General features: G+C 47.5%; 1 protein-coding gene and 1 non-coding gene across 4 annotated transcripts in view; both read left to right on the top strand.

Annotated features, from left to right (window-relative positions):
- The window catches only part of LOC116811211 (NADPH--cytochrome P450 reductase), a 73115-nt gene that overhangs the window by 8447 nt on the left and 39980 nt on the right, over positions 1-24688 (top strand). Inside the window, exon 1 of one of the 3 annotated variants that reach the window (XM_058443871.1) lies at positions 21630-22104. The exons of the other annotated variants lie outside the window; for them this stretch is intronic. The gene's annotated coding sequence lies outside the window, so the exon portion shown is untranslated. Of the gene's footprint in view, positions 1-21629; positions 22105-24688 lie in introns of those variants that run through there. 3 annotated transcript variants of the gene reach the window in all.
- On the top strand, positions 18652-18786 carry LOC116809904 (small nucleolar RNA SNORA14). Its single transcript, XR_004370068.1, has one exon. It is a non-coding gene; the product is annotated as a small nucleolar RNA SNORA14 (small nucleolar RNA).

Here is a 24688-nt window from a genome sequence, read left to right as displayed (position 1 = left end):
AGAAGATTATTTCCTGCTTTATCTTCAAAAACTGGAAAGGAAAGGTCAAAGGAAAGACAGTGGCTGGCCGGGCCCGGTGGCTCACGCCTGTAATCCTAGCACTTTGGGAGGTTGAGGCGGGCGGATCACCTGAGGTCGGGAGTTCGAAACCAGCCTGACCAACATGGAGAAACCCCGTCTCTACTAAAAATACAAAAATTAGCTGGGCGTGGTGGCACACGCCTGTAATCCCAGCTACTCAGGAGGCTGAGGCAGGAGAATTGCTTGAATCCGGGAGGCGGAGGTTGGTGGTGAGCCAAGATCGCACCTTTGTACTCCAGCCTGGGCAACAAGAGTGAAACTCTATCTCAAAAAAAAAAAAAAAAGAAAAGAAAAGAAAAGACAGTAGCTTACGTTCATGGCAGGCGCCTCTCATCACAGTCCATTTCCAAGGAAAAATTCCAGTGTTTTCTACATTGGTTGCAGCCTCGTCCGAAATCACATTTCATGGAGAAAGGAGTCCTGCTTTGTTGCATCTTCTATCCTAGGGTTTAATGTTGGTAAATGAGTAACTCTAGCATTTGTACAAGGCTCCCTAAGATTCCTGCAACAGTCGACCAAGCCCGGGGACATAATTGAATCCGGAGATTCCTGGGGCCTTGAAAAAGACTTGAAATACACATAGGAAGAAAGGCACAAAAATAAATGCTCACTTGTCTCTGCAAAAAAAAAAAAAATTGTGTCTCAAGTTCCTTCTGTAGTTGATAATTTATTCAGTAATCATTTTATAATTTAAGAAGAATATTCTGACTCTTTCTAAATCTTTCTAGATCAGTTACCTGGATGCTGAAGACTTGAATAAATTTGTTTATTTAAAAAATTCTAGGGCCTGGCGCAGTGGCTCATGCTTATAATCTTAGCACTGTGGGAGGCCAAGGTGGACAGATCACTAGAGCCCGGGAATTCAAGACCATCCTGGGCCACATGGCAAAATACCATCTCTATTTAAAAATTAGTGTTTAAAAATTAGCTGGGTGTGGTGGTGTGCGCCTGTCATCCCAGCTACTTGGGAGGCTGAGGTGGGAGGATCACCTGAGCCCAGGGAGGTTGAGGCTGCAGTGAGCCATGATCAGACCACCGCACACCAACCTGGGTGATAGAGTGAGACCCCATCTCAAAATATACAGTAATAAACGAAAAATAGAAAATTCCCCAAATAAATAAATAATAGAACATTCTAATGAAAATGAAAGGAGTTGAGTGTAACCATTGAGTGTCTGTGCTGGGTGTTTCTGTCTCATGTAACCAACATAGCACTGTGAGGATGGTCATCCCGGAGATGGACTGTGATAAATCGTGTGCCCAGGATCCCAGAGTGCGTAGGTGGCATATCTAGGTTTTGAACCAAGGTCTGTTGGCCTTTTGTAGCTCAACTGGGTTGTGAGTTTGTTGAATTTCACGTTCCATGCTTTCCCCAACCAAGCCAAAAACCAGAGGGGTAACTGAAAGCTGAGAGCCTGGTAAGTGAGAAAAGGACTCTGGGAGATGATGGTGTCAAAAAGCAGTCCAGGGAAGCTCTTGTGGTTGAGCACACAGCTCTGCCCAGAGCTTCCTAGATGCCAAGGCAAAGAAGGATGGGGTTACATAGCAAGCATTATTGGAAAAAGGAAGCCGACCAGTTTCTCGTTAGTATTTTTCAGCTGGGCGTGATGGCTCATGTCTGTGGTCCCAGCACTCTGGGAGGCTGAGGCAGGAGGATCACCTGTGGCCAGGAGTTTGAGACCAGCCTGGGCAAGAGAGAGAGAGACCCCGTCCCTTCAACAAGAAAATACACATTTAAAAAATTAGCCAGGCATGGTGGTGTGCACCTGTAGTCCCAGCTACTCAAGAGGCTGAAGCAGGACGATCACTTGAGCCTGAGAGTTCAAGGCTGTAGTAAGCTATGATTGCACCATTACTTTGCAGCCTGGGTGATGGAGCAAGACCCTATCTCTTAAATTTTTTTTAAAAAAGTGCTTTTCCCTGGGCCTTTACATGAGGATCATTGAATAAAACAATGGTCAGCAGCCCGTGTACTCAGCAAGTATTTGTAGAGCGCAACGTATGTGCCAGGCTCTCTTCGAGGTGCTGGGACTACTCTTGTGTGTGGAAAAGACCAACAAGATGAAAGATGATGTTGGCCTAGGCCAGGGTGGAGGTGCTGTTGTCAAGAACAGGAGTGTTCCCACAGGTGACCCTTTCTGGGTCCCATCTAGGTAAGAGGCTGAGAGATTCAGGCTCAGTTGTAAATTCTGTAAGGGCAGTTCTTTGGGAGGTGTGAGCAAGAGAATGGAATCAGAGCGATTATGTTAGCAGGCAGGAGTGAAACTTGAGAATCTGGCAGAGTGAGGAGCGATCTTGTGCCAGAGTGAGAGGCAGCCAGTCCAAAGTGAAGGTTCTGAAGCTTTTAGTACCTCCCACGTACAGTGTCCTGCTTTTTTTCTTTTTCTTTTCTCTCTTTTTTTTTTTTTTTTTTTAAGGCAGGACACTTGCTCTGTCACCCAGGATCGTTGCTCACTGCAGTCTCAAACTCCTTAAGCCCTTCCAAGTAGCTGGGACTACAGGCACATGCCACCACGCTTGGCTAGTTTTTCTTTCTTTTTGCAGAGATGGGGTCTTGCTATGTTGCCTAGGCCGATCTCAAACTCCTGGGCTCAAAGGATCATACTGTTGACCTTCCAAAGTGCTGGAATTACAGGCATGAGCCACTGTACCTGGCCCCCTGCTATTTTTCCTGTGATATTTGAAAAGCTTAGCTTTTAGTAGGTGATTTCAGGCAGAGCCAAGAGGTCTTAGAAAGCAGCACGGCTCTGTTCCGATGCTCCTGGCTGAAGGGCCAGTGTGCTGTGCCATTGAGGGAGAAGCATTGACTCTGGTCTGGGAGATTCTGTTCATTTAGTCATTCAGCAAACAAATATTGAGTGCCGGCTGGGCGTGGTGGCTCACACCTGTAATCCCAGCACTTTGGGAGGCCGAGGCGGGCAGATCACCTGAGATCGGGAGTTCAAGACCAGCCTGACCAACATGGAGAAAACTGTCTCTACTAAAAATATAAAATTAGCCGGGCATGGTGGCGCGTGCCTGTAATCCCAGCTACGTGGGAGGCTGAGGCAGGAGAATCGCTTGAACCCGGAGGGCAGAGGTTGTAGTGAGCTGAGGTTGTGCCATTGCATTCCATCCAGTCTGGGCAACAAGAGCGAAACTCCGTCTCAAAACAAAAACAAAAATATTGAGCGCTCATGTTATGCCAAGTCTGATGAGCACCAGGGTTACAGGGGTGCGGGATAGCTCCACCCAGACACGAGACCAATCCTGTGTCCTTCTGCGGGGATTATTTCATCTTGGGCAGTGCTGTCATCTGATGATGTGGCCAGGATGTCAGCTGCAAAATGAACCCCAGGTCATTCAGTGAGGCTACTTCTACCTGTAACTTTGCCGTGTCCTAAAAAGGTCTTGAAGGGTAGACAGATGGTTGATAGAATAGCTCTGGAGACAGTTGGTCTGGGTTTGAATCCTGGTTCCACCATTTATCGATTCCCTGATGTTGGACAAGGTCCTTTAACCTTTGTGATAATTACAGCTCCTGTATGTCAGAGCAGTGTTGTAAGGATGAAATGAAACAGCAGACTGTCATATTGTGAGTGCTTACCACATGCTGTTATTACATGTACATTACATTATAAGAGGGGAAGGTATTCTCTTAGACAACTCACTCTGTTCATTAGTTAAAAACAAATCAGGGCCGGGCTTGGTGGCTCACACCTGTAATCCCAGCACTTTGGGAGATTGAGGCGGGCTAATGGCTTGAGCCCAGGAGTTCGAGACCAACCTGGGCAACATGGCGAAACTCCGTATCTTAACAAAAAATACAAAAAATTAACGGGGCTTGGTGGTGGGCACCTGTAGCCCCAGCAACGCAGGAGGCTGGGCTGTGATCACGCCACTGTACAGCAGCCTGGCTGGCAGAGTGAGACCCTGTCTCAAAAAAAAAAAACAAACCCCAAAAAAACAAAAACCAGGTCAGGAGTGGGGAGTGACTGCTGATGAGTGTGGGATTTCCTTTTGGGGGTATGAAGATGTTCTGGAATCTGGTAGTGGTGATGCTTGCACAGTGGGTGAATATAGTGAAAACCACTGAATTTTACACTTTAAAATGATGAATTTTATGGTGTGTGAGTTCTGTCTCAGTTTTTTTTTTTTGGGGGGACTGACTCTCGCTCTGTGGTCCAGGCTGGAGTGCAGTGGCCCAATCTCAGCCTACTGTAACCTCTGCCTCCCGGGTTCCAGTGATTCTCTTGCCTCAGCCTCCCGAGTAGCTGGGATTACAGGTGCCCACCACCACGCCCAACTAATTTTTGTATTTTTAGTAGAGACGGGGTTTCACCATGTTGGCCAGACTGGTCTGGAACTCCTGACCTCAAGTGATCTTGCTTTCCTCGGCCTGAGGCATGAGCCACTCACTGCTCCCAGTCTGTATCTCAGGTTTCTTTTTTTTTTTTTTTTGAGATGGAGTCTTGCTCTGTTGCCCAGGCTGGAGTACAGTAGAACAATCTCCACTTACCACAACCTCCACCTCCTGGGTTCAAGCGATTCTCCTGCCTCAGCCTCCCGAGTAGCTGGGATTACAGGCACACACCGCCATACCTGGCTAATTTTTGTTTTTTTAGTAGAGATAGGGTTTCACTATGTTGGCCAGGCTGGTCTCGAACTCCTGACCTTGTGATCCACCCGCCTCGGTCTCTCAAAGTACTGGGATTACAGGTGTGAGCCACCGCACCCGACTTCTATCTCAGTTTTAAAAAATTGGGTTTATAGGTCATGAGTTCTTGAGCAACTAGACTCCCACCAGTTGTGCCGCCAGTTCCCTGTCACCTTGAGCTAGTCCTGGACACCTGCAGCAGACATACGTTCACTGCGTGTTTCTGGGCTCCCACACATTTCTAAGCCCTCTTGAAGTTAACTTCGGGTAATGGTCTGTGAGAGGAGGTCACGTATGTCACTTGTCAAGTAGCCTCTCAAGTAGCTGGAAGTATAGGCATGTGCTACCACGCCCGTCTAATTTTGTATTTTTAGTAGAGACAGGGTTTCTCCCTGTTGGTCAGGCTGGTCTCCAACTCCTGACCTCAGGTGATCCACCCACCTTGGCCTCCCAGAGTGCTGGGATTACAGGCATGAGCCACCTTGCCCGGCCCTTATGTATTTATTTTTTAAAGACAGGGTCTTGCTCTGTCACCCAGGCTGGAGTGCAGTGTTGGGATCATATCTCACTGTAACCCCCAATTCCTGGGCTCAAGTGATCCTCTAACCTCAGCCTCCTGAGTAGCTGGGACTACAGGTGTGCACCACCACACCTCACTTATTTTTTAATTTTTTGTAGAGATGGGGTTTCACTGTGTTGCCCAGGCTGGTCTCAAACTCCTGGCCTCAATCGATCCTCCCGCCTCAGCTTCTCAATGTGCTGTGATTACAGGCATGAGCCACTGTGCCTGTCCAGCAACAATATTTATAACAGCCCCCAAAAGGAAACAATCCAAGTATCCATCACCCATTGAATGTATAAACAAAATGTGGTATATCCACACAATGAAATGTTACTCAGGCATGAAGAGGAATGAAGGGCTTATGCATGCTACAATGTGGATGGACCTTGAAGACATTATTCTAAGTGAAAGAAGCCAGTTACAAAGGGCCACTTATTGTGTGAATTTATTTTTTTATTTATGTATTTATGTATTTATTTGAGACAGAGTCTCCCTCTCTCACCCAGGCTATAGTGCAGTGGTGCAGTCTTGGCTCACTGCAACCTCCACCTCCCAGGTTCAAGTGATTCTCCTGCCTTAGCCTCCTAAGTAGCTGGGATTACAGGCGCTTGTCATCACGCCCAGGTAATTTTTTTGTATTTTTAGTAGAGACGGGGTTTCACCACGTTGGACAGGCTGGTCTTGAACTCTTGTCCTCAAGTGATCCTCCCGCCTCAGTCTCCCAAAGTGCTGGGATTACAGGTGTGAGCCTCCACGCCCAGCGTGTTTTTCCTTTTAAAGCCGTGACTCTGTTTTCCCTTCTGGCTTTGGTGTGTGCTCTTCCCCACTCTGTCTCCTTCCCCTTTGAGTTGTTTCCATCAGGAAGCCCTCCTTAACCACTACCAGACTCACCCACACATGAACCAGCTCCCGCCATCTGTTCTGTTTATTTTGGCAAGGAAATAAAGATGTGTCTTCCACCAGAAAAGCAGAGGCCACTACTCAATTCAGTTTGCCCTCCCTGCTGGGGCACAGGTGTCATGGCCTCCCTTAAGTACTTATTAATTCCTGTGTTTCAGCTTTCATCCTTCCACCCGCTGCTAGGCCTCTGTGCACACAGTGCTTTGTGAAATTGCTCCTGTCTCCAGCTTAGCAGTGTGCCTTGAAGAGGAAGAGCTGCAGAGAAATGTTGCAGAGAAGTGGGAAGATCACTTGAGGTCAGGGGTTCAAGACCAGCCTGGCCAACATGGTGAAACTAAAAATACAAAAAGTAGCTGGGCATGGTGGTGCACGCTCTGTAATCCCAGCTACTCAGGAGGCTGAGGCAGGAAAATCGCTTGAACCCGGGAGGTGGAGGTTGCACTGAGCTGAGATCACACCACTGCACTCCAGCCTGGGTGATAGAGCAAGACTCGGTCTCAAAAAAGAAAAACAAAAAAGTGTACTGAACACCAACTCTAGGTCATCTCTGTGACCTGTGCTTGGATATTCATGGCATGTGTTTAAATTCTAGAATTTAAAAATAAATTGCTTTTTGAAAAATAATTTGACAGTAAGTCAGGGACATTAAAAATATTTATTCCCTTTGATTCAGAAATATTTCTAAGACAAATTCTGAAATTCTTTTTTTTTTGAGACAAATTCTGGCTCTGTCCACGCAGGCTGGAGTGCAGTGGTGCGATCTTGGCTCACTGCAACCTCCGCCTCCCAGGTTCAAGTGATTCTCATGCCTCAGCCTCCCGAGTAGCTGGAACTGCAGGTGTGCACCAACACGCCCAGCTATTTGTTGTACTTTTTTGTAGAAACAGGGATTTGTTTTGTTGCCCAGGCTAGTCTTGAACTCCTAAGCTTAAGCGATCTGCCTGCCTCGGCCTCCCAAAGTGCTGGGACTACAGGCATGCACCACTGTGCCTGGGCCAGAATTTCTATTTTAAGGAACTTATCAGTGGCGTACAAAGACTTATGTTGAAAATATCTCAATCCTGTTTTTCATGACTTTTTTTAAAAACAATTTTAATTTTTTTCTTTTTTTCTATACTAGAAAATGCACTGTAACTTGACATTGTAATAGTGAAAATATAATGACATTTGAGAATCTATAACAAGAGAAAATGTTCACAATTTAATATATGAAAAGAAGTAGAACAAAATTATATGTAGTATAAAACCAATCAGGTTAAAAACATGGCCGGGCACGGTGGCTCACACCTGTAATCCCAGCATTTTGGGAGGCCAGGGTGGGTGGATCATGAGGTCAGGAGTTTGAGACCAGCCTGGCCAACATAGTGAAACCCCATGTCTACTACAGATACAAAAATTAGCCGAGCATGGAGGCAGGCACCGGTAATCCCAGCTACTCGAGAGGCTGAGGCAGGAGAATCGCTTGAACCTGGGAGGCGGAGGTTGCAGTGAGCTGAGTGAGATGGCACCACTGCGTTCCAGTCTGGGCAACAGAGCAAGGCTCCATCTCAAAAAAAAAAAAAAAAGAAAAAGAAAAGAAAAGAAAAGTGTGTCCTGTAATATACATGTAAAAAACGGGTAGAATGAAACCAAATAAGAGTTTAGATTATGTTTTCTTTAGTTTTATGTTTTAAAATATAGCACATTTTCTTCACTAAACATGCTTTTAAATTTTTTAATTGACACAGTTGTATGTATTTATAGTGTATGGCATATTGTTTTGAAGTCTGGTAGAATGGCTGAATTAATTAACATATGCATTACCTCACACCTTTTTTTGTGGTGAGAACACTTAAAATCTGCTCTTCGCAGTCTTCAAGAGTACAACACATTGCTACTAACCGTAGTCACCATGTTATACAATAGGTCTTTGTTTTTTTTTTGGGGGGCAGAGTTTCGGTCTTGTTGCCTAGGCTGGAGTGCAATAGCACAATCTTGGCTCACGGCAACCTCTGCCTCCCAGGTTCAAGCAATTCTCCTGCCTCAGCCTCTGGAGCAGCCAGGATTACAGGCACATGCCACCACGCCTGGCTAATTTTTTGTGTTTTTAGTAGAGATGGGGTTTCACCATGTTGTCCAGGCTGGTCTCTAACTCCTGACCTCAGGTGATCCACCTGCCTTGGCCTCCCAAAGTGCTGGGATTACAGGCATGAGCCTACCCAGCCTTGGTAGGTCTTTTGAACTGTATTTAATTTTAACTTTTTGTTTTGAAATAGTTTCAGATTTGCAAAAAAGTTGCAACAGCAGTGCCAACAATTCTTGAGCGCCCTTTACCCATATTTCCCCATTGTTAATATTTTACCATATTTGCTTTATCAATGTGTGTGTGTTTGTGTGTGTGTGTGTAGATATATTTTTTCTTGAACTATTTGAGAATGAGTTGCAGATATAACCAAGATACTTGGTTACCCCTAAGTACTTCAGTGTGTGTTTTCTACAAGGCAAGGACAGTTTTTTTTTTTTAAGCAAAATACAGTGATCAATAGCAGGAAATTAACATCGATATCCTGTGTTGTCTAATCATAGAGTTTCTTTACATTTTGCCGTTAATATCTTTTACATCAGAAAAAATATGTTTTTTCCTGGTCCGAGACCTCAGTGTGTCTGTGTGTGTGTGTGTGTGTGTGTGTGTGTGTGTGTGTGTGTGTGTGTCTTAGATCAGTCAGTCTTTATCTTTCATGGCCTGGACATTTTTGAAAACGTGAGGCCGTGTCTTTGTCAGCATCTCACAGTTTGGTTTGGGTTTGTCTAATGTTCCCTCATAACAAGATCCAGCTTCTACCCGAGGCAACAGAGTGAACAACAACAACAACAAAAAAAGAGGTGACCTGGGTGCTTTTACTACCCTACATTCAGATGTGGGAGCAAAGAAATTACTTAAAGTTGGAGTTTATATTTAAAAGGGAAGCAGAGTGTAAGTTTGGAAAATTTGCAGGCTGGCCATGTGACAGAGAAAGTAAAAACTTTTTCAAGAGAATTCAAGCAGGCTGTGGAGCAACCACTTGCTAGAGCGATTTGCAGATTTAAAAAGGAGCCAAGTGCTGATAGCCAAGACTGTGGGAAAAAAGGCCTTGAAGGCATTTCAGATACCTTCCCAGCAGCCCCTCCCATTACAGTTGTGGAGGCCTAGGAGGAAAGAATGCTTTGTGGTTCAGGCCCAGGGGCAGGGACAGCCTCAGGACACTGCTCCTCACATCCCTGGCCACTCGGCTTCCAGCCTTAGCTCAAAGGGGCCCAGATACAGCTCAGGCTGCTGAACTAGAGGGTGAAAGCCATGAGCCTTGGCGGCTTCAATGTAGTGGTGAGCCTGTGGGTGGACAGAATGCAAGAGTGAAGGAGGCTTGGCAGCTTCCACCTAGATTTCAGAGGATGTATGGGAAAGCCTGGGAAAGGTGCAGACCCCTTACTGAGAACCTCTGGTAGGAGAGGAATGTGGGACTGGAGGCCCCATACAGAGTTCCTACTGGAGAACTGCCTAGTGGAGCTGTGGGAAGGGGGCCACTGTCCTCCAGACCCCAGAATGGTAGATCCACCAGCACCTTACAACCTGTCCCTGGAAAAGCCACAGGCTGTGAGAGCAGCCTTGGGTTGAACCCTGCAAAGCCACCAGGGCAGAGCTGCCCAGGACCTTGGGAGCCCACCCTTTGCACCCGCATGCTCTGGATGTGAGACATGGAGTCAAAGGAGATTATATGGGAGCTTTAAGATTTAATGACTGTCTGCCAGGTGCGGTGGCTCACACCTGTAATCCCAGCACTATGGGAGGCTGAGGTGGGAGTGCAATGGCGCTATCTCGGCTCACTGCAACCTCCACTTCCTGGGTTCAGGCGATTCTCCTGCCTCAGCCTCCCAAGCAGCTGGGACTACAGGCACCCACCACCATGCCCAGCTAATTTTTGTATTTTTAGTAGGGACAGGGTTTCATCATGTTGGCCAGGCTGGTCTTGAACTCCTGACCTCAGGTGATCTGCCCCCCTTGGCCTCCCAAAGTGCTGGGATTATAGGTGTGAGCCACTGCACCTGGCTGGAGGGACCGGTTTTTTTAATTGAGAGGGTTGGTACTTCTCCCTTCCTGCCTTTTTCCAAGGGCTGCTTGGGGCTTTGTGTGTGTGTGTGTGTGTGTGTGTTTCAAAGACAGAGATCTGTATTTATTAACTCAGGTCAGACACTTGGGATTTTTCACCAGGCATTGTCACCAATCAGCCAGCTCAGATTAATTTGGTTGGTCTGTTCCCAGGCCCTTGGGGTGCAGGCACTTTCTGTCATTAAGTCCTTGTGACCCAGCCTTGTGTGACACATCTCCCATGATGGGGAGCCACCCCCCCAACAGCGCATTCTATGTTCAGACTCCTTTATTAGAACGTCTTTGCTTGGAGGGGATGTAAACCTCTGTCCTCTGTGACCACTCCTATTTCTGAATGCCAGGCATCTCCATTTGGCAGTTTTCTGACCACCCAAAGAAGGGATCAAGTACCTCTGAATCTTCTTTTCTTAGGATTAACTTGTCCAGTGCCTTTACCGTTTCTTTTCTTTTTTTTTTTTTTTGGAGAGATGGTCTTGCTCTGTCACCCAGGCTAGAGTGCAGTGACATAATCATCATGGCCCACTGCAGCCTCTTACTCCTGGGCTTAAGTAATCCTTCTGCCTCAGCCTCCTGAGTAGTTGGGACTACAGGTGCACGCTACGACCGACACCTGGATAATTTTTTTTTTTTTTGATATGGGGGTCTCACTTTGTTGCCCAGGCTGGTCTTGAACCTCTGGCCTCAGCACTTTTCCAGCTTCGGCCTCCCGAAGTGCTGAGCTTACAGGCGTGAACCACTATGCCTGGCCTACTGTTTCTCTTGTGACAGGTGTTGGGGACTACTGTGCCCTAGAGCCACTTTCTGACTGTTGCAATTTGTCTTTGATGTTCAATGTGGAGCTCATTTGGAATTCTATTAAAGAATCCTTAGTGTGCATTCCCTTTTGGGGAGGCCATGTTGACTTCGGCCCATCCCATTCTCATTTCGGTAAAGGAGGAGGGAGTAGCACTGCCCATGCTGTGGGCTTGCTGCTGTGGACTTGCTGTAGGAATTGTAACACATGCGTGTGTGGGCAGGGGGTTGGGGGGCGGGTGGCGTTCTGATTGCCTCCAGGTGATCTCTCCAGACTGTCACCCCTGCGCTAGAGGCAGAAGTCAGCTTCAGAACTGATCTGCCCAGAATTTGAGAAAAGTAAAGCAAGACTCCTGGCTCTCTCTGTTTCTCTTTTTTGATATGGAGTCCCACTCTGTCGCCCAGGCTGGAGTGCAGTGGCGCGATCTCGGCTCACTGCAAGCTCCACCTCCCGGGTTCACGCCATTCTGCCTCAGCCTCCCAAGTAGCTGGGACTACAGGCGCCCGCCACCATACCCGGCTAATTTTTTTGTATTTTTAGTAGAGACGGGGTTTCACCGTGTAAGCCAGGATGGTCTCGATCTCCTGACCTCGTGATCTGCCCGCCTTGGCCTGCCAAAGTGTTGGGATTACAGGCGTGAGCCACCGCATCCAGCCTGTTTGTCTTTTCTATATTTTTATTCAAAATTAATTGAGGCAATCAGCCAGGCTTGGTGGCTCATGCCTGTAATCCTAGCACTTGGGAGGTCAAGGCAGGGGGATCACTTGAGGTCGGGAGTTTGACACCAGCCTGGACAACATGGTGAAACCCTGTCTCTATAAAAAAAAAAAAAAAAAAATTAGCCAGGCATGTTGGCGGGTGCCTGTAATCCCAGCTACCGGGGAGGCTGAGGCAGAAGAATTGCTTGAACCTGGGAGGCGGAGGTTGCAGTGAGCCTAGATTGTGCCACTGCACTCCAGCCTGGGGACAAGAGCCAGATCCTGTCTCAAAAAAAGAAAAAAAAAAAAAGGCTAGGTTTGGTGGCTCACACCTGTAATCCCAGCACTTTGGAAGGCTGAGGGGGGTGGATCACCTGAGATCAGGAGTTTGAGACCAGCCTGGCCAGCATGGCAAAACCCCATCTCTACTAAAAATACAAAAATTAGCCAGGTGTGGTGGCAGGCACCTGTAATCCCAGCTACTCCGGAGGCTGAGGCAGGAGAATCGCTTGAACCTGGGAGGCAGAGGTTGCAGCGAGCCAAGAGCGTGCCATTGCACTCCAGCGTGGGCGACAAGAGCAAAACTCCGTCTAAAAAAAAAAAAAAAAATCAATTGAGGCAAAAGTGGGGATGGTCAGGAGGATGAACCAGCATGAACTCCTATGGAGAGTTTTGTGCCTGTAAATCACCTAGTGCCACCTTTTAATGTTGACGCTGGATTATATCCATGCAACGCCCTGGAGCTTAGGGGAGCTGTGGTCTCACCCCCTTGGCATTCAAGCCAAGGAGCCGAGGCCGCAGAGATGCTGCTAGAAGCAGGCACGGGGAGCTGCAGCTGCAGCATCAGCCCCTGTGGGCCTGGTCAGCTCTATTTGTGCTGAGTCATGCCCACTGTTCGCCTGCTGTCCCCCCCGCCCCCAAGTCATGCTTGCACAGATCTGACTCAGCAGCTGCCTTCCTCTTTCACGTCACTGCATCGGGCACATGCTGGTCATGTGTTTCCAAATTAAGTCCTGTTGTGTGGGGAAAAGGCCAAAAGCTGGGAGCATTTGGCCATCTTCAGTGGAGAATATTCTCCAGGATACCTTGGTCAAGGCCCCGTGACTGCATTGATATTAGGGGTGCAGGCATCATTTACAGTATTACCTTCCTGTAGCAGCATTCTGATCACACCACCCTCTTGCCCTGTCCTCACCAGCTTCCCTGGGGCCAAACACCTTAGACTGGCGTACAGGCCCCTAGGCCCTTACACACTCATCTGGGTGTCTCTTTTAAAAGTTTATCTCGGCCCAGTGTGGTGGCTCATACTTGTTATCCCAGCACTTTGGGAGGCCAAGGTGGGAGGATTGCTTGAGCCTCGGAGTTTGAGACCAGCCTGGGCAACTTAGTGAGACCCCATCTCTACAAAAAAATTTTAAAAATCAGCTGGTATGGTGGTGCATGCCTATGGTCTCAGCTACTCAGGAGGCTGAGGGAGGAGGATTGCTTAAGCCCAGGAATTGGAGGCTGCAGTGAGCTATGATCACACCACTGCACTCCAGCCTTGGTGACTCCAGCCTGTTCAGTGAATGAATGAATGCTTATCTCTTATTCGCCATCTATGCATCCCCACATATAAACACATCCCATTGCACCACACTTAAGTTACCCCAGACCCCGAGTTTCCCGTGTTCTAGGCTCTGGTACACGCTTCCTCTGTCGGTAGCTTCGCTCATCCCCCTAATCTGACTGGTGGACCCTGATCATTCTTCACAATCCAGCCCAGATGTTGGCCTCTGGGCGCCCCTTCCTTGACTGTTTCAGACTGTCATGCCTGCTTTTTCCTTCCAGCTCTATTTCCCCTGCGCCTGGCCTCCCCATGCAGCCGTGACTGCTGGGATAGGTCTGCCCTTTCTCATAGCAGGAGAGCACCTTGGGGCAAGGTTGGCGTGTCCGCTCCTGCCTGAACCCGCACAGTTCCTGGCATACAGCAGGTGCTCCTCAGCTGTTTGCTGCACGCATGGACGTAAGAGTGACAGAAGCATGTCCTTCGACATGACGTTTTTGTACCTGAACATTATCTAGAGACTTTCCAGACAGTAAGCTCTGTGGGATTAGGAGCCTGCCTGCCTTGCACTCCCTGGCATCCTTAGTGCTTTGAGCCCCACAGGCCAGCGGAGCCTTCGTGTGGGTTCCAGGCCTGCTTTGGTGGGAGTGCTCAGCGCTTTTAGCCACATAGAGCAGTAGCTTGCAAGGCTTTCGGAGCACATCTCCAGCACATCTGAGAATCTGGAAGCAACTCAGAGTTTTTGGAATGGATTTCACAAAGTCTGTGAATAAGAGGGCCCCACAGGCCCTACTCAACAGCCTTTTTTTTTTTTTTTTTTTTTTTTATACAGAAGATGCTAGTCTTCAAAGAACCTCTTTACTCTTTTACTCTTTTTCTTTTTTTCTTTTTTTTTTGAGACAGAGTCTCATTCTATTGCCCAGGCTGGAGTGCAGTGGCATGATCTTGGCTCACTGCAACCTTCACCTCCTAGGTGCAAGTGATTCTCCTGCCTCAGCAGCCTCCAGAGTAGCTGGAATTACAGGGGTGCGCCACCATACTTGGCTAATTTTTGTATTTTTAATAGAGACTGGGTTTCCCAATGTTGGCCAGGCTGGTCTCGAGCTCCTGACCTCAAGTGATCCACCCGCCTCAGCCTCCCAAAGTGTTGGGATTACAGGCGTGAGCCACTGCACCTGGCCCTCTTTACTCTTAGTATATAGTGATGGGATCTTGCTCTGTTGCCCAGGCTGGAGTGCAGTGATACTCACTGCAGCCTCAACCTGCAGGGCTCAAGTGATCTCCTGCCTTAGCCTCCCAAATAGCTGGGACTACAGACCTGAGCCAACGCCCCCCACCTCTTTACTCTTATTTTATTTTACATTTATTTATTTATTGAGACAGAGTCTCACTGTGTTGCCCAGGCTGGAGTGCAATGGTGTCATCTTGGCTCAGTGCAACCTCCGCCTCCTGGGTTCAAGTGATTCTCCTGCCTCAGCCTCCCAAGTACCTGGGATTACAGGCACGTGCCACCATACCTGGCTAGTTATTTTTGTATTTTTAGTAGAGACGGGGTTTCGCCATGTTGGCCAGGCTGGTCTCAAACTCCTGACCTCAGGTGATCCACCTGCCTCAGCCTCCCAAAGTGCTGGGATTCCAGGCGTGAGCCGCTGTGCCTGGCTTACTCTTGTCTTAGATATCACGCTAACAAGCAGCTGATTTCCCAATTTACGCAGTTTCAAAGCAGCCAATTAGAAATGGGTGAGAGACTTTTGAAAAAACGTAGGCATTCTCATGGCCGGGCGCGGTGGCTCACACCTGTAATCCCAGCACTTTGGGAGGCCGAGGTGGGTGGATCACGAAGTCAGGAGATCGAGACCATCCTGGCTAATACGGTGAAACCCCATCTCTACTAAAAACACAAAAAATTAGGCAGATGTGGTGGCAGGCGCCTGTAGTCCCAGCTACTCGGGAAGCTGAGGCAGGAGAATGGCGTGAACCCAGGAGGCGGAGCTTGCAGTCAGCCAAGATCATGTCACTGCACTCCAGCCTGGGCAACAGAGCAAGACTCTGTCTCAAAAAAAAAAAAAAAAACAAAAACAAAAACGTAGGCACTCTCATAATGGTGAGGGTCATCCTGCCTCAAGAAAAGACAAACACTATCAACAACAAAAATGCAGGGGCCGGGTGTGCTGGCTCACACCTGGAATTGCAGAACTTTGGGAGACCAAGGTGCGAGGATCGCTTGAGCCCAGGAGTTTGAGACCAGCCTGGGCAACCAAGTGAGACCCCATCTCTACAGAAATAAAAGTTTTTAAAAAATTAGCTGGGTGAGGTGGTGCATACCTGTAGTCTCAGCTACTTGGGAGGCTAAGGTGGGAGGATGGCTTGAGGCCAGGAGTATGAGGGTGCAGTGAACTATGCTACTGCTCTCCACCCTGGGTAACAGAGTGAGACCGTGTCTCTTAAAACAAGCAAACAAACCAAAAAGATGCAGGAACCTAAGATCCCACAGCCTGGGTTCCCTCTGGGTGCAAGCAACCTCTCCTGCCTCTTTAGGCCCTGACTATGTTGTAGAATGACACGATGGCCGAGTAGTCTACAAAAGAAACTGTGCATGGACTCGAGACAGCATGGACTGGTTCACGTATTCCGGAAGTATTTCTGTAGCTGTGTAGAATTTTAGAGCTGAGGATGATCCTTGATGACTAGCTCCATATTGCTTTATGGAGAAGAAACCTGAGGCCTGGGAGGTCAAGTAACCTGTCCAGACTCCCACAACCAGAGCCTGCGGCATCTGGACTGCTCAGTCAGTACAGAGCTCCAGTAACTAGGTGCACTTCAGTTATCTAGAGTAGGCGCTAATAACTTATTTCCTGTCAGAGGCCAGGTAATAAATTTTTTAGGCTTTGCATGCCAAGAAGTAAAATCAAGGATATTATATATAACAAGAGAGGAAAACAAGTTTCCATGTTTTTTGTCGATGAAATTCAAATAAGTCTGGTTGCGGTGGTTCACACCTGTAATCCCAGCACTTTGGGAGGCCAAGGCAGGAGAATTGCTTGAGCCCAGGTGTTTGAGACCAGCCTGGGCAACTTAGCCAGACCCTGTCTCTATATTTTAAAAAATATATTTTTATTTATTTTTTTATTTTATTTTTTATTTATTTATTTATTTTGAGACGGAGTCTCGCTCTGTCACCCAGGCTGGAGTGCAGTGGCGCAATCTCAGCTCACTGCAAGCTCTGCCTCCCTGGTTCACGCCATTCTCCTGCCTCAGCCTCTCCGAGTAGCTGGGACTGCAGGCGCCTGCCACCACGTCCCGCTCCCAAAGTGCTGGGATTACAAGCATGCGCCACCGCGCCCGGCCAAAATATATATTTTTAAAAGAAATTCGAGTAATAACTAATAACAGTTGAGTGCAAATTTTTAATACAGGTCTGTTAAGAAGAAGAATGGAATGATTTTTGTAGGGATAACAATTTTGGGCCAGGTGCCATGGCTCACACCTCTAATCCCAGCACCCTTGGAGGCTGAGGTGGGAGGATCGCTTGAGTCCAGGAGTTTGAGACCAGCCTGGGCAATGTGGCTAACCCCTATCTCTACAAAAAAATATTTAAAAAGTTAGCTGGGCATGGTAGGTAGTATACACCTGTAGTCCCAACTACTGTGGAGACTGAGGTGGGAGAATCACTTGAGCTCAGAAGGTTGAGGCTGGAGTGAGCTGCGGTTGTGCCACTGCACTGCAATCTGGGTGACAAAGCAAGACCCAGTCTCAAAAAAACAAAAAACAGAAAACAATTTTGTTTCATTGGGGTTCTGAGTTAGTGTTCCCAAACATCAAAATATGTTGCAAATATCCACCTGTCAGTGCTCATCTGTAATGAGATTGTATAGGTGACATCTTTGAAAATATCTTTTCACACAAATAGGTACTGCCAAGTTATATTGGTCAGGGAGCATAAATTTTGATGGAGCATATTAATCATTGGAAGACAGCATTTATAGAATTTTTTTTTTTTAGATTCCCCTCTTGATATTTGCCTTTTTGCATTATTGCACTGCAGATCAGCCACTTCCAATTAAAGGTTGGATGAGAGCTGCTCAATTGTACAGTTAAATGGATTTTAAAATATGGGAATTTCCTTCATACTTAGATCAAGATCTGAAAAACACTGCTAGGGCTAGAACTAGCAGCTCCAAGTTTTTTTTTTGAGCTCAAGATTTGAACTCAAAAAAATGTGCAAAAGTTTCTCACTTGTTTTAACCTTGACGGTCTAGGAATTGTATGACGTAGGTTGACATTACTTGTGATTCATACAATGTTAATTTCATTGAAATGACTTTACCGCCATATAAGTTTTGCATATAACTGCTGTTTTGCCTTATAATTTCAGATTGGCCTCATTAAGAAACATCAAGTCTGCAGCAAAAGCTAATTTCCAAAGCGATTTAGTATTTGGTAATAGTGATTGAGGGCAGTTCTTTCTTTTTTCTTTTTCTTTTTTTTTTTTTTTTTGAGATGGAGTCTCACTCTGTCACCCAGGCTGGAGTGCAGTGGCGTGATCTCGGCTCATTACAACCTCCACTTCCCAGGTTCGAGCGACTCTCCTGCCTCAGCCTCCCGAGTAGCTGGGACTACAGGTGCATGGCACCACACCCAGCTAATTTTTTGTATTTTTAGTAGAGACGGGGTTTCACCGTGTTAGCCAGGATGGTCTCGATCTCCTCACCTTGTGTTCCGCCTGCCTCGGCCTCCCACAGTGGTGGGTTTACAGGCATGAGCCACCGTGCTTGGCCCTCTTTTTTTTTTTTTTTTTTTTTTTTTTTTTTTAGACTAAGAGGGCAGTACTTTTCAGTTATTCTTGTTCAGAAAAATTTTAGTATTCACTCTGAGCTCAAAATAGTCACACCAGACTTTACCACTGCTAAGCTGCTGAACTGCTGTATGGTAGGACAGTTAGGATATTCAGCTTCTGTTTTTGACAAAAATCCTTAAGACCAACTTAGGTTAAGTCCATGAGAGCAGATACTGTTGACATTCCCTTGTTCGATCACATATAATAGATTCAAATTTTTTGCATAGTGTCTGCTGGTGAATAATATAGTGAACAACTATAGGCTCTGACTAAGCCTTTTTCTGCCCCCCACATTCATTATAACACATCTTAGTGGATTCCACTTCAGATTGTACTAAACTTTTCTCAGCTTCTTTGAAAATGCTCTTATTTGTAGTTGTTTCATGCTAATTCTTCAAACTTGGTATTGACTCCCCAAGTAAACAACAACTGAAAAGTATTCGTAACGTCTTTAGATTCATCAAGAGCCAAGGAATTGCATTCTTAAACCCTCTTGGTGGCTTCCCTCTAAATGCTTCCAAGATATGAGCGAATGCTATAGAAATTGCAGGGAAGTCCAAAGGGCTGCGCATCTCCTGTGGCTCAGTCTTATTTCATACCTGCGACATCTTTTAAGGGAAATTTGCAAGAGGGAGAATTATCAACTTAAAAAAAAATAGCCAAGGAAACCTCGACTCTTCAAGGAAGCAAGGAAACCTACTCTCCTTGGGAGTGACATCAGAGGAGGCCCAGTGTGAGTCAGGACTTCACTACCACCTGGCAGAACCAGGGAGCCCCACCCCATGTGTCAGTGGAGACCATCTGCGGTCTTCCCTCTCCAAGCTAGGGTTTGTCAGCAGAGGCCCAGGAGGGTGACTGAATCTCGCCTGACAGCAATGAATTGATACCTTCCTTCCCTATAAGCAGGTGACAGAGAATATTTAATAAAAATCAAAAGAGGCTGGGTGCAATGGCTTACACCTGTAATCCCAACACTTTGGGAGGCCAAGGTGGGTGGATCACTTGAGGCCAGGAGTTTGAGACCAGCCCCAGCAACATGGTGAGACCCTGTCTTTACTAAAAATACAAAAAAATAAATTAGCCAGGTGTGGTGGCACGCACCTGTAATCACAGCTACTCTGGTGGCTGAGGCACGAGAATCAGTTGAACCTGGGAGGCAGAGGTTGCAGTGCACTGAGATCACACAATTGCACTCCAGCCTGGGCAATAGAGAGAGACTCTTTTTTTGAGACAAATAGGCTTAAATAAGATTCAGGATCTTAAAGTGCCCAGAATGCCCAGGATACAAAAAAATCAATCACTATACCGAGAGCCACAAAACTCTCAACCTGAATGAGAAAAGACAGTCAACAGACACCAGCATCAAGATGACACAGATGTTGGAATTAAGATATAAAGAAGAATGAAACAGATGTCTTAGAACCGAAACATACAATAGTCAAAATAGGAAACTGAATGGATGACTCCACAGCAAATTGGAGAAGACAGAAGAGAGAATCCGTGAACTTGAGGTTAGAGCAATAGAAATTACCTAACCTGAACAACAGAAAATAGACTGAAAACCAAAACAAAACAAATGAACAGAGCCTCAGGATTTTGTGGGACTAATAACAAATGATCTAACTTTCATGTCACCAAAGTCCCAGGAGAAGAAGAGAAAGAGAGTGAGGCTGGAAAGTTATTTAAAAAATAATGGTGGCCGGGTGTGGTGGCTCACTCCTATAATCCCACCACTTTGGGAGACAGAGGTGGGCAGAATCTCAGGAGTTCGTTACCAGACTGGGCAATGTGGCAAAACCCTGTCTCTACTAAAAATACAAAAATTAGCCAGGTGCGGTGAGGCACACCTGTAGTCCCACCTACTCGGGAGGCTGAGGCAGGAGGATCCCTTGAGCCCAGGAAGTTGAGGCTGCAGTGAACAGTGATTGCACCACTACACCTCCAGCCTGGGTGATAGAGTGAGACCTTGTCTCCTTAAAAAAAAAAAAAAAAAAGAAAAGCTTGCTGTATTTTGCAAAATACATAAATCTAAAGATTCAAGAAACTGAGTGAACCCCACAGAAGGTAAACACAAATCTGCACCAACATCTCAGTATGGATAATAAACTTCCTGGGCACTCTGGCTACTCTGGCTGTGGAGCGATCTGTCTGGGTCACTCTTGGACACTGCTTTTTAACAGGACACCTTGGAGAGTGTAGTGTTCCCCAAGTACCTCTCAGTCTCTTGGAGTTGTGCTGTCAGGCAACAGTAGGGTATGGTTCCATGAGGGTTTTCCCTCATCTTGAAGCCACTAAACCTTGGCAGAGGGGTTTGTGAACCTGAATGACCCCGCTCCCCCTGCAGCCAGAAGGTGCAGCCCCTGGTGCCAGAGCCTTGTCTAGGTGGCCGTGACGTGACAGTGACAGCTAAAGGGTTGACTAAATTACATGTTTTATTCCTCTTTCCTTTCTTGTTACTGCTTTGATTGGGGTGTCTGACTCACCCCAATATCAGTGCTGAGTCGGTCGCTCAATCTTTTTTACTGACCAGAAGTTGCAAACAGTAAATACAAAACTGCAAATACTTCCTGGAAGATAACCTGTTCCAGTGTTGCAAACGGTTGGCCTCAGAGAGCCCTTGTGTTCTTGCGTCATTCTCCCTTTCAGAAGCTGGTGAGGCTCCTGCCAGTGCCCCGCAGCCTGTGTGCTCCCTGATTTATTTGTCCATCTTGCTCGGTGGTGTGCGGGAGGGACTGGAGCTGTTGCCCTTGATTGCTACCTTGGTGGGAACCAGCCAGCTACCGAAATTGACAAGGAATCGTGGTCAAGCTTTACATGCATAGTTTTTACCCTTCTCTGTCTGTATGTTGTATTTTATAATAATGAAAACTTAGGTATAGACCTAACTTATAGTAAAAGATCCAGTCAGATCTGCTCTATTTAGAGTTGGGGAGATCTATTTGGCTGGTATTCTGACACATGCCTTTTTCTGTGGCTAATTTTTTCTTGAGACAGGATCTCACTCTGTTGCCTAGACTAGAGTGCAGTGGTGTGATTATGGCTCACTGCAACCTCAACCTCCTGGGCTCGAGTCATCCTCCTACCTCAGCCTGCCACATAGCTGGGACTACAGGCGCGCACCATCACACCTGGCTAACTTTTGTATTTTGTGGTAGAAGTGGGGTCTTGCAGTGTTACCCAGGTTGGTCTCAAACTCCTGAGCTCAAGTAATCTGCCCGCCTTGGCCTCCCAAAGTGCTGAGATTACAGGCATGAGCCACCGCACCCAGCTCTGGACCTAATTTTACAGATGAGAACATCAAAGCCTTCTGTTGGTAAGGGGTGTGTCTGGGGTCCCAGCCAGCTGGCGTGGCAGGGCTGTAGCAAGAGCCTGGTCTAGTTCTTGTTTGCTGTTTGGATCAATACTGTGTTTGGCCCCATGAGCTGTGCCTTGTCCCCTGTTCTTTTTGCTGAAGGTATAAAGAAGAAACTCAGAGATTAAAGACTCTTTCAGGGCAGAAGGCTCACACAGTCTTCCAGAACCTCCTCGGAGCGCCTGTAGGGACTACCTGACCCGGAAGAGAGTTGTCAGTCAAGACAGCCAGAGTTTTCCCATCAGAGTATTTGGTATAGCAGAGGTGGCTCCCAAACTGTGCCAGGGCACTGCAGCAAACTCACAAGTGATCATTCTCAAATGCAGCGGACACTCAAGTCTGTTGAACTCCATGCGAAGTGCTAGCTTGGGACAGTTCACATTTCCAACGTGAGATCCTTGCTGCATTCCTTCTTAGGATTTTACATCTTTGTGAAACTGGGTTTGCAGTGGTTGTTCAGACCTAACTATACGTGGAACTGTTAGGCATTTTTTTTTGGCCTACGGATACCATTAAAAATTTGCTGAGATACCAGAGGCTCCACAAACGAAGGACGTTTGGGATCTGTCCAGACAGGTACACTAGAAGCCCAATGTGTGTTTTATTTGTTGATTGATGGATTGATTGATTGAGATAAAGTCTTGCTGTGTTGCCCAGGCTGGAGTGCAAGTGGCACGATCTTGGCTCACTGCAACCTCCGCCTCCAGGGTTCAAGCAGTTCTCCTGCCTCAGCCTCCCAAATAGCTGGGATTACAAGTGTGTGCCACCATGACCTGCACGCAGCACCACACCCTGCACGCAGCACCACGCCCAGCTAATTTTTGTATTTTTAGTAGAGATGGGGTTTCACCATGTTGGCCAGACTGGCCTCAAACTCCTGATCTCAAGTGATGTGCCTGCCTCAGCCTCCCAAAGTGCTGGGATTACAGGCGTGAGCCACTGCGGCTGGCCCCAACGTGTGTTTTAAATCTTTGCACTTAATGTTTTTGATTCTTGCACATTTTATGTTGCACATGTCATAATACATTCACCGATTCCCTTCATTCCCTTGAGTAGTTACTGCGCACTGGATTCTGCGCCAAGGAAGTGTGTGCTGGGGTGGGGATGATGGAGCTGAGGTCTGAAGAATGAGTACGAAGCTTGGCGAGGAGGAGCATCTCAGACACCTGTCAGGCTCTGGGGCAGAACCGCAGAGATGCAAGCTGGAGAGTGGCTCAGGGTGGGGCTGGAGAGATGGGTGTGTGTCTGTGTGCGCATCAAGGGGAAAATGGTTAAGTTTCTTAACCCTGGGGCTCATTTGTGGCCTCAGCTCCCAGGCACACTGCTTGGATCCTGGGATTCCTCCAAGCTTAACCTCCTTGAGAGGCCTTCCTTTCCCACCGCATGCCAGACACAGAGGTGCCTGAGATGCTGTTCTTCCCTCAAGGAGCTCACACCAAGTGAGAGAGAGACCCATGTCCTAAGTAGAGGGCGGTGAGCACAGCCTGGTGGGAAGCTGGGCCTGTTTCTCGTTTTGCCGGTCGGGTGAGGTGCTTACCCCTTGTAGCCTCATCTGTAGCTCAGGGCCTTGGATAAAGTGGTGGCTAGGTCCTTCCCACTGCACCTGTCTTCTCTCAGAAGTAGTTTGATATTTCAGAGTCAAAGCTGCTGGGAACATTCTCGTTCTGTGGAGCCTCTAGGCTGAGCGCTGGGAGTGCCCAGTGTGCTGGTCAGGGCTGGGGGGCACTCAGGGCTAAGCCCCACCCCTGTTGGCTGCAGGAAGTCAGTCAGCCTGAAGGAGCAGCTCCTGTTCCTTTCTTTGGTGTTACATGTTAGTTTCCTTAGAGGCGTGAGACTGTGTGGTCCTGACTCTGAGCTCAGGGAAGAGGCTGAAAGAAGCTGTGAGTGCAGGTGTTAGAGATAGGCAGCGTGAAGAGGAGGGAATAGAGTCAGCCTCACAGACTGTCCTGATGGAGTTGCAGTGTGGTTTTCAGATTATAAAGGCATTCCATAGTCTGTATGCGAGGCACTGCCAATCCAGGTACCTGAAAATCGGAAGGTTCTTGCCTTCTGTTCACGTTTACTTATTCGACAAATTGACATAAATGCTCATTATATGCCAGTCTGTGAACTAAGCCAAGTCCCTGTCCTTGTGGGGCTGACCGTCTAGTCAGGGAGAGAGCCAGTGGTGGGGTAATGTATAATATAATGTCAGGTAGGGATAAGCTCAGTTGAGGGGTTGGAGGGTGGGGATTGTGGCCAGGAGGCAGTCGTAGAGTCTGTTCTCAGGCAAAGTCTCTCTGAGATGGTGACATCTGAGCAGAAACTTAAACGAGGGAGTGAGTTTTGCAAATAACGAGATGGCCATGTGCAAAGGCCCTGAAACAGAAGGAGGCCAGTGTGACCTGCAAGGTGTGAGGAAGGGGAGTGTAGTAAGAAATATGGGTGGTGGGAGTGGATTCTGAGGGCCAGATCGTAATGGGCCTTATGAGCTGTATAAGGACTTCAGGGCTTTGTTGTTGTTGTTGTTGTTTTTGAGATGGAGTCTTGCTCTGTCGCCCACGCTGGAGTGCAGTGGCGTGATCTCAGCTCACTACAGTCTCTGCCTCCCAGGTTGAAGCGATTTTCCTGCCTCAGCCTCCCCAAGTAGCTGGGACTACAGGCACGCACCACCACACCTGGCTAATTTCTGTATTTTTAGTAGAGACGGAGTTTCGCTATGTTGGCCAGGCTGGTCTTGAACTCCTGACCTCGTGATCCGCCCGCCTCGGCCTCCCAAACTGCTGGGATTACAGGCGTGAGCCACTGTGCCTGGCCACTTTAGGTTTTTGTATGAAGTATGATGTGAAGACATCTCAGGGTTTTTTGTCGTCGTTGTTGTTTGAGATGGAGTCTCACTCTGTTCCCCAGGCTGGAGTCTGGAGTGCAGTGGTGTAAGCTCACTGCAACCTCCGCTTCCTGGGTTCAAGTGATTCTCCAGCCTCAGCCTCCTGAGTAGCTGGGATTACAGGCGCATGCCACTGCATCTGGCTAATTTTTGTATTTTTAGTAGAGACAGGGTTTCACCATTTTGGCCAGGCTGGTCTCAAACTCCTGACCTCAGGTGATCCACCTGCCTCGGCCTCCCAAAGTGCTGGGATTACAGGTGTGAGCCACCGTGCCCAGCCCATCTCGGGGTTTT

Source organism: Hylobates moloch, unplaced genomic scaffold (assembly GCF_009828535.3).
Source record: "Hylobates moloch isolate HMO894 unplaced genomic scaffold, HMol_V3 SCAFFOLD_1, whole genome shotgun sequence".
Taxonomy (NCBI): domain Eukaryota; kingdom Metazoa; phylum Chordata; class Mammalia; order Primates; family Hylobatidae; genus Hylobates; species Hylobates moloch.
This window is presented reverse-complemented; position numbering and strand designations above follow the sequence as displayed.